The 13,704-nt window shown below is 40.9% G+C and overlaps 1 protein-coding gene across 1 annotated transcript in view; it reads right to left on the reverse strand.

The window, feature by feature from the left end:
• The window catches only part of LOC114704125 (carbonic anhydrase 1), a 39,756-nt gene extending 26,680 nt beyond the window's left edge, over window positions 1-13,076 (reverse strand). The window contains exon 1 of the mRNA XM_028885179.2: window positions 12,895-13,076. The gene's annotated coding sequence lies outside the window, so the exon portion shown is untranslated. The remainder of the gene's footprint in view (window positions 1-12,894) is intronic.
• Window positions 13,077-13,704: the final 628 nt, after the last annotated feature.

The raw sequence follows: 13,704 nt of genomic DNA on the forward strand, positions 1-13,704 counted from the left end.
AAACTATGATAGAGATTGGAGTTGAGAGTAAATAGGGTACCCTATTGAAATAGGCCAACAAGGGGACAAGAGTTGAGAATGCTTGGATGGTATATTTAGGGTATGGTATTCAAAGGAATTAGCTGAATTTTGAATGAAAAGGACCTAGATATTTTACTCTGAAATGTGGAGATAAAACCAAGGGCTTGATTCAGCAGCAGCATGTTCTTAGAATGTGAAGGGGTTATACCCTGGCAACCAACCACTTGATTAACTAAATGGTTAAATGAAATATGAGTGTGATTGTGAAAAGGGCAATAGGAAGAATTAAGTGAAAACTGAGATAAAATGATGACCTAACAATTTCATCACCACCATAAACAGTATTCTCAGTATCTTTTTTAATTTATTGTAGTTGGTGTAACATGTCTACCCATTATTATATCAGATATTTTAGGAAGCTAGTATGTCATACTATTTGAGGAAAATACCATGCTAATGTCAGCAACTGATACATGAGAAATGACTAAGAAGAACTGAAAATGTTTGTTTTGCCAAAATGATTGCCAATAAAACCATTTGTGTGGACTATCCATCCACCTTAATCCCCCTGTGATACATTAGCACAGAGGTGAGTCAGTTAGATTTTAATACGAGTTTTATTTTATAGGGGCTATTACAGCTGCAGAGATTTGCTTAGTCACCAGGATCACTAGTTTGTCACAAATCCATCATTACAATTTGAGGGCACAACAAAGGGAATGCTTCTCCCCCAATACTTGTTTCAGGCATGGCTGAGATTCACTACTAATGAGAAAAACTCCAGTTTTCAAAGTTAATTTCAGCATAAGCCTTTGTCTATCATTCTAAGCTCTGGGCCACCATGAACTGGAGAGCAGCAGAGTAAACACCTCTGTTCACACAGCTGAAGAGTGATGCCAAGAACATCACCAGCCAATCATTGTAAAACATGCAGAATCACATCCAAAGGGCATCTGTAAAAATGTCCTTAACATCTACTCAGTCCTTCTGTGTAAAGGTCAGCATGATGGGAGTGACTTGTCTGTACTCAGCCCTCTTATCTCCAAGGGAACATGTGATTCTTTCCTTCTGCCTTTGGTGCCTTTATGAACAGGGTCACCATGATGGAGAGCTAGATCCAGACCCACAGTCTTGGAGTTCCTGCTGTCTTCTTTCGCTTCATTCGGCTCCAAAGTATGAGACAGCCAATTTCATCTTCACAGGCCCTCTAGTACTCTTTCTTCCTCCCTCATTTTCCCTTGTCGACATTGCTACTTAACTGCTGACATAAATTCATAACCTAACTGGCCATGCTTCCTGAGCCTTTCTTCTTTCTGAACCAGCTCAAGTCCTACTGAGAATAGTCATCCTGAAACCCAATTCTAATTACCTCATTAGCAGTTGCTTTGCAAAAATGGTGAACAGCAGCCCTGGCAAGCACCTCTAATCCATTCTTTTAGAATACATGGGGAGTTCCTTTCTATGCTTAAGTTTTCAGTAAAACAGGACTTCCTGTTATCTCTAAATCTAGTCTGCATTCATCTCTCCACCTTCAGGATTTGATACTCATTTTACTCTTGTGCAAACTTCCATCTTAAATGCATATTTACTTAGAAAAATCTAAGAACTTCTTACATGGCAGGTACACTAGTGTCCTATTATTTAATGTAGTAGTTCCAAGACCCTCTGAAAACATGTGAATGGCACAAAAACCTATAAATAGTGTTTCCTCTCTCTATGTTCATTTATGATATATTCATAGGTTATTTGCTAGGCATGAAGTTAGCAAAAGCTAATAGTAAACTAAAATTCCAGGTTGTCAAAAAATTATGTGGATACTTATTGTACTGTCCTCATTATCTTTCTTCCTTGAGGTGATATATATGATACAATATCCACATGATGTCCTGCTCTGTAAGCTTGGGTCACTATGCTAGAGTCACTTGAGGACAAGCCTTGCAATTCCAAGTAGCCAACTTGATGCCAAGAGGCCTACTAAGTGACTAATTGGTGGATTGTGTGCACAGCATGGATACACAGACCACAGGGTGAGTCCCATTCCAGGAAAAAAGAAGTGGGAAGGAACAAGAGATTTTTGTTTGTTTTGTTTTGTTTGCTTTTTTCAACACTGAAAATAGTGTGCAATTTAAAACTTATGATTATTCATTTCTGTAAATTTCTATTTAATATTTGGGGACTGTAATTGGCCACAGGTAACTGAAACAGTTCTATGAGGGGAACTGTTGATGGGGGAACCATACAGTATTTGCTTAGTGAAGGTATTCATGAAGTGTATACTGTCTCAAATTGAATGATATCTCCACATTGCCACTGAATTTGTTTTGCCTCTTTTTGACACTTTTCACACTGAAGCCATAATTACACTCATGGGTGCCTTTCTCTCTCCTCCACATGGCAAGGTTTTTGAGATTAGAAACTGAATCTTATTACTCTTAGGTGTTTTGCATTATTCTTCATTTATACTTTGCGTTAGCATGAATGAATGATTTTATTGTGTTCATTTGTTCCATGGGAAATTAGTGAAAACATGAACAAACCATTTGAGCCCACTCAAGAATAAGAGTCATGTGGATCTATACTAGTGGATTATTCAGGTGAAGAAGATGGTACTTGGATACACTAAGCCAAGAGAAATCTCATTTCTGGAAACCGGCTTCTTCGTACACCATTTTCAAGAAAGAGATACCATCTCACGACCTCAGACTCTGTCTAATCTTAGTACCAGAAAGCTGAAACCTCCCTGCTGGAGAATAAATAAGTTTCAACTTTTAAAAGATGACAAACTGTCACAGAGCTTGAGGGTATCAAATTAGCCCAAGCATTAGCCACTCTTGCGAGCCAGCAAAGGGGCATGTGGAGAGAAATGCTATGATTGGGGCTAGAGCTTGGCCTCTAGTCATGATATTGGCAGCAACAACTGCTCACATCTCTGAAGGCGGCCCTTGCCTTCCCTAGTCAGACAAGAGATGGATGTGACAAGCTTTAGCAACTAAGAGCTCTCAGATGAGCTGGGGAGGTGGGTAGTCACCCGGGCAGGGCATCAGAAAAGGACTCCACTCTCCTCCAGAGATGATGCTGAATGCTATAGAGCAAGGTGATGAGATGGGTCATTGTTCATCTATAAATGGACCAGGAAATTTCATATTGAATTACAGCATGGAATTGAGAGACTGCATTGTGTCTTTTATGACAAAAAATGGGGGTCTTCATAGGGGGTAAATTTAAAGGTGCTACATTTCAGAGCATTATGATCAAATTATAGGCACATCAATCTAGAAGGAGCTAGGTTGGACTCACATAAGAGATGATGAAAGGTGAGATAACATGATGCTGAAATTTTGCCTGACCTGATAAACCTCTGTGACTTAAGAAAGAGAACCTTGTCTTGCTGTGCTCAGCCTCACTAACATTATTATGGGAAAAGGAATTTCTCACGTTGCAGGCTGGGAAGCCAAGTATGGTCTTCACACAGCAGCATCCTGCACTTGATCTCACACAGGGCTTTGCTTCCAAAGAGTGTTTCAGAGAATTGGGAGATCACTTCGTGTATTTTGCTTGTGTTTCATTATAGATAAATTTGTAGAAAGTTGACATACTTTGAGTATTATTTTAAACTCATTGTTTCTTTCAGTATCATCTTATTAACTTTTTTCTAAGCAGAGGGTGAAGAACTGAAACCATACAGTTGAATAATAACTGAGATATTGGGAAAGATGGAAGTATGATTGTATACCCATGATCCCTCTCCTGGTCAGTATTCCACCCAAAAGATTCAGACAGTAGAATAACAAGGTCAGTGAGCCTCCAAGATACACTCTCAAAAACAGACAGGCGTGCATCTCATTGTTTGAGACTCAGGAAGAAAACAGGAGCTCCTGGATGAGTGGAGGGCCGATCTATTAGCTCTGGTAGCAACTCAGAGGCCCAGCTTCCTGAGTGGGTCCAAACACTTAAACCAAGGCTACCCTTCAGCCTGGAGAAAATCTACCTCTCGGTTTCTAGTGAGAACACCAGTAATGCTTGAGAGAAACTGGGACCCTGAGTCGAACTGCTGTTTGTCAACACTGCTGAGAGCGGGAGGCACCCACCACATCCTTCCTTACCAGTAACATCAGGGCATCAGTTTCCCTCCCACAGATTCTGAGAGGCCCTTTGACTCTAGGGTAAGATTTTCAATGATAAGAGGAGAAAAGATGACCTGGGGTACCAGTGTGGTCAGGAAATGCAAACTGAAACCATGGGAGACACCAGAGATGGGGGAAACACTTACTTTTCAGAATATTTCTAAATTATAAATTGACATGGTCTAGGACCCCCACACCTCATTTTTAGGAACCCACTAAAAATTTAAAAGGAGTAAATGGAAATAAATATGTCAGAATGCTAACTGAAGAGTAGGCATTCAAAAATCTAATTAGCGGTGGATGTAATAATCTGACTGTGCTTCTGCTATTTTTAGATGTAAAGGGTTAGTTTCTGAGTAGTAACATACAATGATCCTGATTTTGTGTATGAAGTTTTCTGCACATACAAGCTTATGCGCTCAGTGAAATGAGAGTCTACAGATAGACTTGGTCAGGTGCTGTGGCCCTGAAAGGCCCATGATTGTAAGGAAGGAAAGGCTATTAAATTTTACTTGATTCACATCTGAGTTATATGATGGTTACAATGAGCATATATCTAAAATATTTATGTACTTTTTTCAAAAGTTTTACATTTAAAAACATAAGAGAAAAATGGGTTTCTATATTTTTTTTAATCTACTGATGTTAGTCCAGATGCCATGAAATTTTTAAATACTACTTTGTTGTTTCATAAAATCAAAAACTCTCCTAACCAGATGAACACATGGAGAACAAATTTTATTTTATTTTTAGATTTTGATGATCCTTTTGGGAGATAAAGAAATACTTGTTTGGAGAAAAATACGAGGTTTGGAGAAAACAAGGGATCAATTTGACTGAACTCCATGGCATATGAAATTAAAACATTAAAGCTGAGTGACTGGGAAAGAAAATCTCAGGATAATCTCTGGGGCATGACACTCTTTGCCATGTGCCTTTAAGCCGCTGTCTCTGAAGTAGCAGTGTGCATTAGAACCATCTGGAAGGTTGGGAAAAGCTACTGCCCCACTTCACCGTGAAGGTAAATAGGTCTGGGTGAAAGCTAGGAAGATGTACTCATACCTGGTTCCCCAGTGACGCTGATGATGCTGGCCTAAGGGCCGTACTTACAGAACCATTGCTTTAAAAGATATTTTAAAATACTTTAATATTTAAATACTAAAAAAGCATCCCTTTGGTCAAAAGTGGCTGAAATTTCCAGAAGCAAGCCTCATTGATAGGCAGTCTTCTACTGTTAATATGCCCCAAAGCTAAGTGTTCAAGACACGGAGCTCCTGATTTGTCGTGTACCCACAGACCTTCTCTCTCAGAAACCGAATCTGGCCTTCTGTGTGACCCAGTACTATTCCCTTGGAGTAAGTTTCAAAGACAGGATCTTTAGGTCATAACATGTCTGCAGGAAGACTCAGCAAAGCTTCTCTTTCAGCTTGGGTTTGATACTGTTGCTTGATGCCATTTCCAGAGACCTAAGAATATTTCTAAGCAAAGTATCCTCCTCCCCTCTCATTGCCTCAAATCCTAGTCTTTGGGCTCTTCCCATCCCATTATATTGTACAGCATAATTGCATGGCCATTGCAGATATGCTTACAAATTGTATGTTTACTTTGTGAAAGTGATTGCTTTAGGGAAACCAGAGGTCAGAGTTGCAGTTGGTTGACAGATCTGAGAAAATGAGGCTTTGCTTTCCTTGCTCCTGGCTTGTATCAGTTCTTGCTTGCTATCCTCTATTCTCCAAGCTCACTGATTCTTGATGCTATCCCTTGGCTATTCTACTCTGGAGAGTACCCAGCTTGCCTGGAAACATCTTACTGATGTTTGTCCCCAAACTAAACCACCCTGAATTTGAATATTTAACCATCTTGATACAAATTCACAGCAGGTTGTAGAAGGGAACATAGCTTTAAAAGATAATTTCTTCCAACTTACTCTGTGTTTTACATGGAAATTTTAAACTCCAAATGCCTTTCTGTAAGGGAATACATTTCCAGCAGTGGACTGTCACACTCAATTACAGTTCAGGGACAGAGTATTAGAGCAGTTCCCCAGTGTCTCTCACCTTACGGTACATCAGTTTAAGATGTTGTGAGAATTGTGCTTATGAGGATGCAAGCAGTGTTCTCCTTCAAAGACTCCAGGAAATCCCTATCTAACAGAGAGGTGAATGTAACCCTACACAGTGAAAGACTCACCCTCACATTGTTGCCCCAAGAACTGGACCCATGCTAGCCTATTTCGTACAGACTAGAAGAAACATTTAATTATGGTTAAGAAACCCTTTGGTTCTAGCTCTGTAAGTAGAGAGCAGGATTACAGTTCAATAAATAGCCAAGTGTAATATGTAATAGGTTAGGTTCTGAGGCTTTGTGGCTAGATCAGGGGTAAGAGTCTAGTATACCAGTTCTTACAGGGAAATAACAGGGTATCACTCTTTTGTAATCAGTACTGGAAGTGACAGGGTGGGGGATGGATGATGAACTAGCTGCCTGAATTGGCTATATTGTTTTATAAAACTAGCTATCTTATATAAACAATCTGTAATTTATAAGCCAATCAGGTTTTGTTTTTCTTATATTTCTTATAAAAATATCTGTCATGTGGTGGTGTGGAAGGCTGAGAGATACCCCTCTTGCCCCTCACCCCGTACAACCTGTAACAAATGAGAGAGCTGATCCTCCTCCTTACCAGCTGCAGCACTCAAGAAACAGGTCCTGCCCCTCACCTAGGCAGCACTTCCTGGTGGTAGTCGGAGGTGAGGGTGACCCAGCCCCAATGTTATAAGCAAAAGAGAGCTGTCCCCATTTCTTCTCAGACATATAGTAGCATGAGCAGAGGAGAGATACCCTCCCTGACACCATCCATCAACACCCGAGACAGGTGGAGAAGTTGGCCCTGGGGTCATAAGAGCAGGAGGATTGTCTCTACCTCTCATCAGCTGCAGTACTTGGCACAGTGGCCCCTGTACCTCACCTGGGCAACACAATAGAGCTGGCTCTAAAGGTATAGGTATGGGAGAGGTGTCCCTGAGGGTGTGAAAGTAGAACCTGCCATACCCCTCACTCATTTCTGTAAGAGGTGAGTTAGCTGGGTCAATGCTGGAGAGCTCAGCCTGGTGGTGAGGAAAGGGGAGAACTGGTAGGTGGACCAGCCCTACAATTACCCAGACCCAGAACCAAGTTTACGACTTGGCCTACCCCAACACCCACCCTATCTATCTGCTGGAGCATATGAAGGGACCTGACCTGCAGACTCAAAGCTGCAGGATCTCCACAACACAATACAACAGGATATCCAAGAAGAGTCTTAGTGAGGATCCAGCATCGATAGTGTAGTAGGCACCATAGGCCTCGAACCAGATCAACGGCTCTGCAGTGAACACTGACTGGCAAGTAAAGATATATGGACAAATGAGGTTACTGAGTAACTCACTATGTCACACTACAGCTTCCATGATGATATTTTTAATTTTCCCTTTTTCTTTCATTTTTTTCTCTTAAATTTTGTTTTATTTGGGGTGGGGGTGTACAGGGGCAGAGGGTGGATATAAAAGGATGGAACATGAATGGAATCAAGATGCATGATGTAAAAGACAAATAGAATAAAATATATACATAAATATGTTTATTTATACTGATTCCTTTGCCTTTGAAAAATCCAAGACCATTTTAGCTTGGCAATGGGAATCATGGATATTAGCTTTGCTGAGACTGCATTAGATATCTGGGGACAAGAATGGTAGTGACCATGACCATGAGGGGATCCTAAATCAGGGGAAGTCACACCAAGCCTCTAGACTCAGAAATGTCTTCAATAGGACTGAAACTTTTCACATTCTTGAAAATATTTTTGGCAGTGTTCCATTTTAACTTTCTAAAAAGAAGGATCTGGAGCCCCTTCAGTCACCTTTGACAACTGCTTCAGACAGGAAGTAAAATATTCTGCCTCACTTTTAGAAGCACGGAACTCAGTAAGAACTGTCCAGTTTACCATGCAGGCTTAGTTACAGGAAAGGAGAGGAATTTTTTATTCATATAGACTAAAAAGAAAGTAACCTCAACTTCCAGAAAATGACAATTACTGTCAACATTGATGGGCTGGTAATTGGGCTGGTGAGAAGGCTCTGTGGGCAAAAGCAGTTGCCACCAAACCTTAACAACCTGAGTTTGACTCCGCAGGCCCACGTGGGGGAAGAAGGAGAGAACAAATTCTTTTTTTTTTTTTTTTTTTAAATTTTACAATACTATTCAGTTCTACATAATAGCCACAGATTCCCTTGTTCTCTCCCTTCCTGCCCCCCTCCCCTTCCCCCCAGCCCACCCCCCATTCCCACCTCCTCCAGATCAAGGTCTCCCCCCCGAGGACTGGGATCGACCTGATAGACTCAGTCCAGGCAGGTCCAGTCCCCTCCTCCCAGATTGAGTCAAGCGTCCCTGTATAAGTCCCAGGTTTCAAACAGCTAACTCATGCAATGAGCCCAGGACCTGGTACCACTGCCTAGATGCCTCCCAAACAGATCAAGCCAATCAACTGTCTCACCTATTCAGAGAGCCTAATCCAGTTGGGGGCCCCTCAGGCTTTGGCTCATAGTTCATGTGTTTCCATTCATTTGGTTATTTGTCCCTGTGCTTTATCCAACCTTGGTTTCAACAATTCTCGCTCATATAAACCCTCCTCTTTCTTACTAATTAGACTCCCAGCGCTCCACCAGGGGCCTAGCCGTGGATGTCTGCATCCAGATTCCTCAGTCCTTGAATGGGGTTTATGGCACAACTATTAGGGTGTTTGGACATCCCATCACCAGAGTAGGGAGAGACCAAATTCTTACAAGTTGTTCTTTGACCTCTGCTTATACTCTGTAGCATGAGTGCACCCCCCCCACATACACACACAAAATAAAGAAACAATACGAGTAAAAAAATTACAAAGGAATGACGCTTTGCACTACTATGCTTAAGGATGCATCGTCCTTATAATTTGCTTTCTTACTTTCCTCAGTTAATATTTGGCTTTGCTGATTTTTCATAAATTATTTTAACCAGACCTACACTGAAGATACATAATTTCAAACTTCTTTTCATCAGATAAAACATGAAGATTAGACTAAAGTACAAATGAAATATAAATAAAAACCTTTGCTGTGCTCATATAGATCTACAATTGTTAAATTGATGCTTTTCTGACTAGTCTAGGTAATTTAGGAACTTTTCATTTGAGGTCATAATCCTACCATCATTGCATGCCTGGATCTAGATCCAACTAGAATGAAAGGAGTTTCTAGACATTGAAGGCTTTAGTGACACATGTGCTACTTAGCATCCCAAGTCATCAGATTCTGTGGCACTGGTCAGGTAGGTTCCGCCCAGTGCAAATATTTGTCTAGAGCCATACCCATAGAGATATTGTAATTTATAACTTTATGAGAAAAATAAAATCATTTTCTGAGCACAAGTGAAGCTGCTTTAGGGAATGAGGACAATAAAGGTTTTACCATATCGATAAAGATTTCATTGCATTCAGTGGATTATGGAACAGCAAGGCTCTGATATTGACCTTCAGTTCCTCTTTAGAGAGGAATGCCTCAGGGATCACTATGTTCAAAAGAATGTGCCCTGGGTTTCACAGATTATTTTATGTACCACAGCAGTCAAAAAAATACTGACTGTGTGTTAGGCCATGAACTGTTGAAATTATGAGAGAGAGAGAGAGAGAGAGAGAGAGAGAGAGAGAGAGAGGGAGGGAGGGGGAGGGAGGGAGGGAGGGAGGGAGGGAGGGAGGGGGGAGGGAGGGAGGGAGGGAGGGAGGGGGAGGGAGGGAGGGGAGGGAGGGAGGGAGGGAGGGAGGGGGAGGGGGAGAGCTGTGAAAACAAGTAAAAATTAATGGTGTGCTTTTCTAAGAGTAGACTAACAGCTTTACAAGCATTCTTTCAAAAGGCCTTCAAGAGGGTCTTGTAGACATATCTGCCAGTCTCCTTGTTTTACAAGAGAGAAAAAGAATACAGGAAACAGAGCTGAGTGATCATTTTTTACCATAGTAGAACTTCAATGCACACCTGAATCCGTTTAATGCACAGGATTGTTTTGGGTGATTGTCTCTAAAAATACTTCTGCCAACAACTAGATAGTTATTAAACCAACCAACAAACAAAATAGCAGGCTCTGTCTAAGATATGGAAGAATAGAAAAACCTGTTCATTCTAGCAAGGATATAAAATAGTGTAGCAGCCTCCTCTGCCTCCCAGCATGGCTAATTCTGTGTGTGGTCCACCTGCCTACACTGACCGGTGCTCACACAAACCATTTATTTTTCCCTCCCTCCTTCCCTCCTTCCCTCCCTCCCTCCCTCCCTCCATCCCTCCCTCCTTCCCTTCCTCCCTCTTTCCTTTACTTTCTCTCTTCTTTTTTTCTTTTTCCTTCCCCCTTTCCTAACTTTTTTCTTCTGAAGAGAATAATTACAATAAATATTTTGAGCAAATAGAAAAATTAAAATAAGCATTGGCAACAATGGATCTGAAAACAAAACAAGGTGTTAGTGAGATGGCTCAATGGTTAATAGCACTTGTTTTTGCAGGGGACCGAAGTTTGATTCCCAGCACCCACAAGTTGGCTCACAGCTGTCCATAATTGAGTTCCAGATGATCTGAGGCCCTCCACAAGCATCAGGCAGACATCCAACATGTAGGCAAAACCCTCACATATATAAAATAAATAAATCTAAAACAAATTTTTAAAAAAGGTCAAGGCATTTCTGTGGAAATCTTACATGCTCTAAATGAGCCCCATGGTCTCTCTCTGGGAGAGCAGGAAGAATGCTCAGGCAAGATGAAGGACCTCAGACTGGTTCTGAGGCCCTGTGGAGACTTGGCAGGGCTATTCTGCAGGTACATGCCAAACCAAATTTCAAAACAGGATGGTAGCAGGCAATTAGCTGCAGAGCAGTGAACTTGATGTACATTTACATAACGCTGTAAAACAAAACATTCAAAAGATAGTGCTTATTATACAGGAAATGATCAATAAAATAATATGATTGTTATACCAGTTTGAAAGATATAAAAAGCTTACAGGGTCCAATAATAAAAAAGAAATCAGTTAAATTTAAAGAACATTAGGATGTAAACAGCTTCTCATCGATCACATAGGAGTGTGACTTAAAAATAGGGTAAAGGTCTACAAGATGTAGAAAGTCCTTACTTGAGGACAGTATGCCACATGCTACCCTTTGTCTCAGGCTAGCCACCCTGGATATCCATGGTCCTCATTAGGTCTCAATTCCCTCTAAGACGTTTTATTGATGCTTCACCCTTGGCCATGATTCTCAGTACAGTAACCTCAACTGTAGGGTCATAAGACCCTTCCCTTTGTTTGAGTAAGTGACTTTGCTATCCTAGAAGAAGGCCAGAGTGAGCTAGATGGGCCCTTTGCTCTCCAGCCTCCTCGGCACAGCTGCCTGTGTTCCTTTCTATCTAGTTACTGATTCTCCTTACCTTACCTCATGCTTCATGATTGCCTAAGGTGGAACAATAGAGTGCCAAAAAAAGCAACAGACTTGGGCAGAATGCTGAAGTTATTCCGAGACACAATGTTAAACCTATAGAGTTTGCGTTTGTGTTAAGTTCAAGAATTTAATGTTTAGAATCATTGAGGTAAGTCATTAAGGTTTCTAAAAGCCTGGAAATGCACAACAGAACCTAACATGTTAGAAAATTAGATGACTGACAGCCAGTGAGATGGCTCACCAAGCCCTACCACCTGAATTTGATCCATGGGAGGACCCTCATGGCAGAACACATGTAAGTTGTCCTCTGACCTCCACATGTGTGCCATGGCATGCTCCACTCCTCATATACATATTATACAAATAAAAGTAATTTGAAGCTGGGCAGCTGTGGCACATGCCTTTAATCTCAGCACTTGGAGGCAGAGCCAAGCAGATCTCTGTGAGTTTGAGGCCAGCCTGGTCTACAGAGCGAGATCCAGGACAGGCACCAAAACTCCACGGAGAAACCCTGTCTCGAAAAATCAAACCAAACCAAACCAACCAACCAAACAACCAACCAAACAACCAACCAAACAACCAAACAAAGTAATTTGAAAAGAAAATTAGATGCATGAACTATATGATTTTAGTTTTTAAGAAACAATATTTTTTTTTTTTTTTTGTCTCTACACAGTGTTAGATGGAATGAGAAACCAGGATAATGAACATATTGATCTTGTCTTCTTTTGACTTTTTGAGACAAGGCCTTGCTATGTATTCTAGACTAGCTTTGAACTTGAACTCCTGCCTCAGCCTGCTGAATGCTGGGATCATAGAAGTGCCACAGCATACTGAAATTAGTCTATTTTACCAACTTTGCCTTAATTATTACATTCTTTTGCCAACTTCAAGTTTGTGAAAGACTAACTTGAAAAATATTTGGGAGGCTTGAGAGATTATGGTAGATTAAGTTAGTAGTTTATGTAACTTATAGTATTTAAAGAAACTTAATCAAGTCTGTTAGTAACATAAGTTAGGGGAATGAATGTTGAATTAACCAAAGAATAGGTGTAACTAATCCATCATATCCCTCCCCCAAATTTCAAAATTTGTAAAGAATTACTTGTTAAACATAAAGCTTTGGAAAACTTGAGTTTAAACATTATAACTTTAGTACATTGAGAAATAGGTAGGACTCTGTTTATAAGATCTTTTTGATGGATAGGTTCATAAGAATATCTGTCTAGATAAAAGACAGAACCCTGTGTTACTTACAGCTCCAGAGAAGGCTGGTCAGGTCACACAATAGATCCCTCCTGAGGATGGGTACAGCAATGTGGAGGAGTAGGTGATATCTTATATACAGTATGCAGGGTGGTGTTAGCTAGGGGCCCATGTTGGCTGATTTGAATAATCCTGGTGGGCTGTGGGGCCCAGGTCCTGTCCCAAGCTGTCTGTTGTCTGACCTCACAATGATTAGTATAGATTCATAATGGGCCCCAGAACATGAGACACTGATAAGAGAAGCAGTTGGGGTGTGGACTTAATCAACTCTTCAAGAAAGGGAACGGGCCAGCCACAGCCAGGGTCTCAAAACCACTACAAGATAGTACAGGGAAAAAAAACATGCACAGCCTTATGTGATTATTATAGTCCTGGATATCTTGATATCAGTTTCAAATTCAATTACTTGGGAGATAGTTGAGAGGCTTGAGTGGAAGGGACTCCTAGAGAATTGGGAAATAGTTTCTAGCATGGAGGAAAAACAGCCACTTTTCTAAGGATTGGATAGATGAAGACAGAAAGCATTCTAAGATGGGAGTAAAAGAAATGACCAAGTAGGAACAGGAAGTGACTGAAGCTTGACTGGCAGTTGGATTTAGTATTTGCTTGGTATTGGGAAGGCAAGTAAGTCAAGTGAGACTTCACCATCATTTTGCCTAAATTGCAGGTTTCTGCTTAGAATTACAGAGTATGCTAAAGATGCTAGTTTGGTCCAAGCTTTGTTGGAATGGACCCTCAGTTGGTTGTGTTAATTCATAAACAAGAACAATTAATGTTCCATATACCAGCTGAACTAGCCAA

The sequence above is a fragment of the Peromyscus leucopus genome, chromosome 2 (genome assembly GCF_004664715.2).
Source record: "Peromyscus leucopus breed LL Stock chromosome 2, UCI_PerLeu_2.1, whole genome shotgun sequence".
NCBI classification, from domain to species: Eukaryota; Metazoa; Chordata; class Mammalia; order Rodentia; family Cricetidae; genus Peromyscus; species Peromyscus leucopus.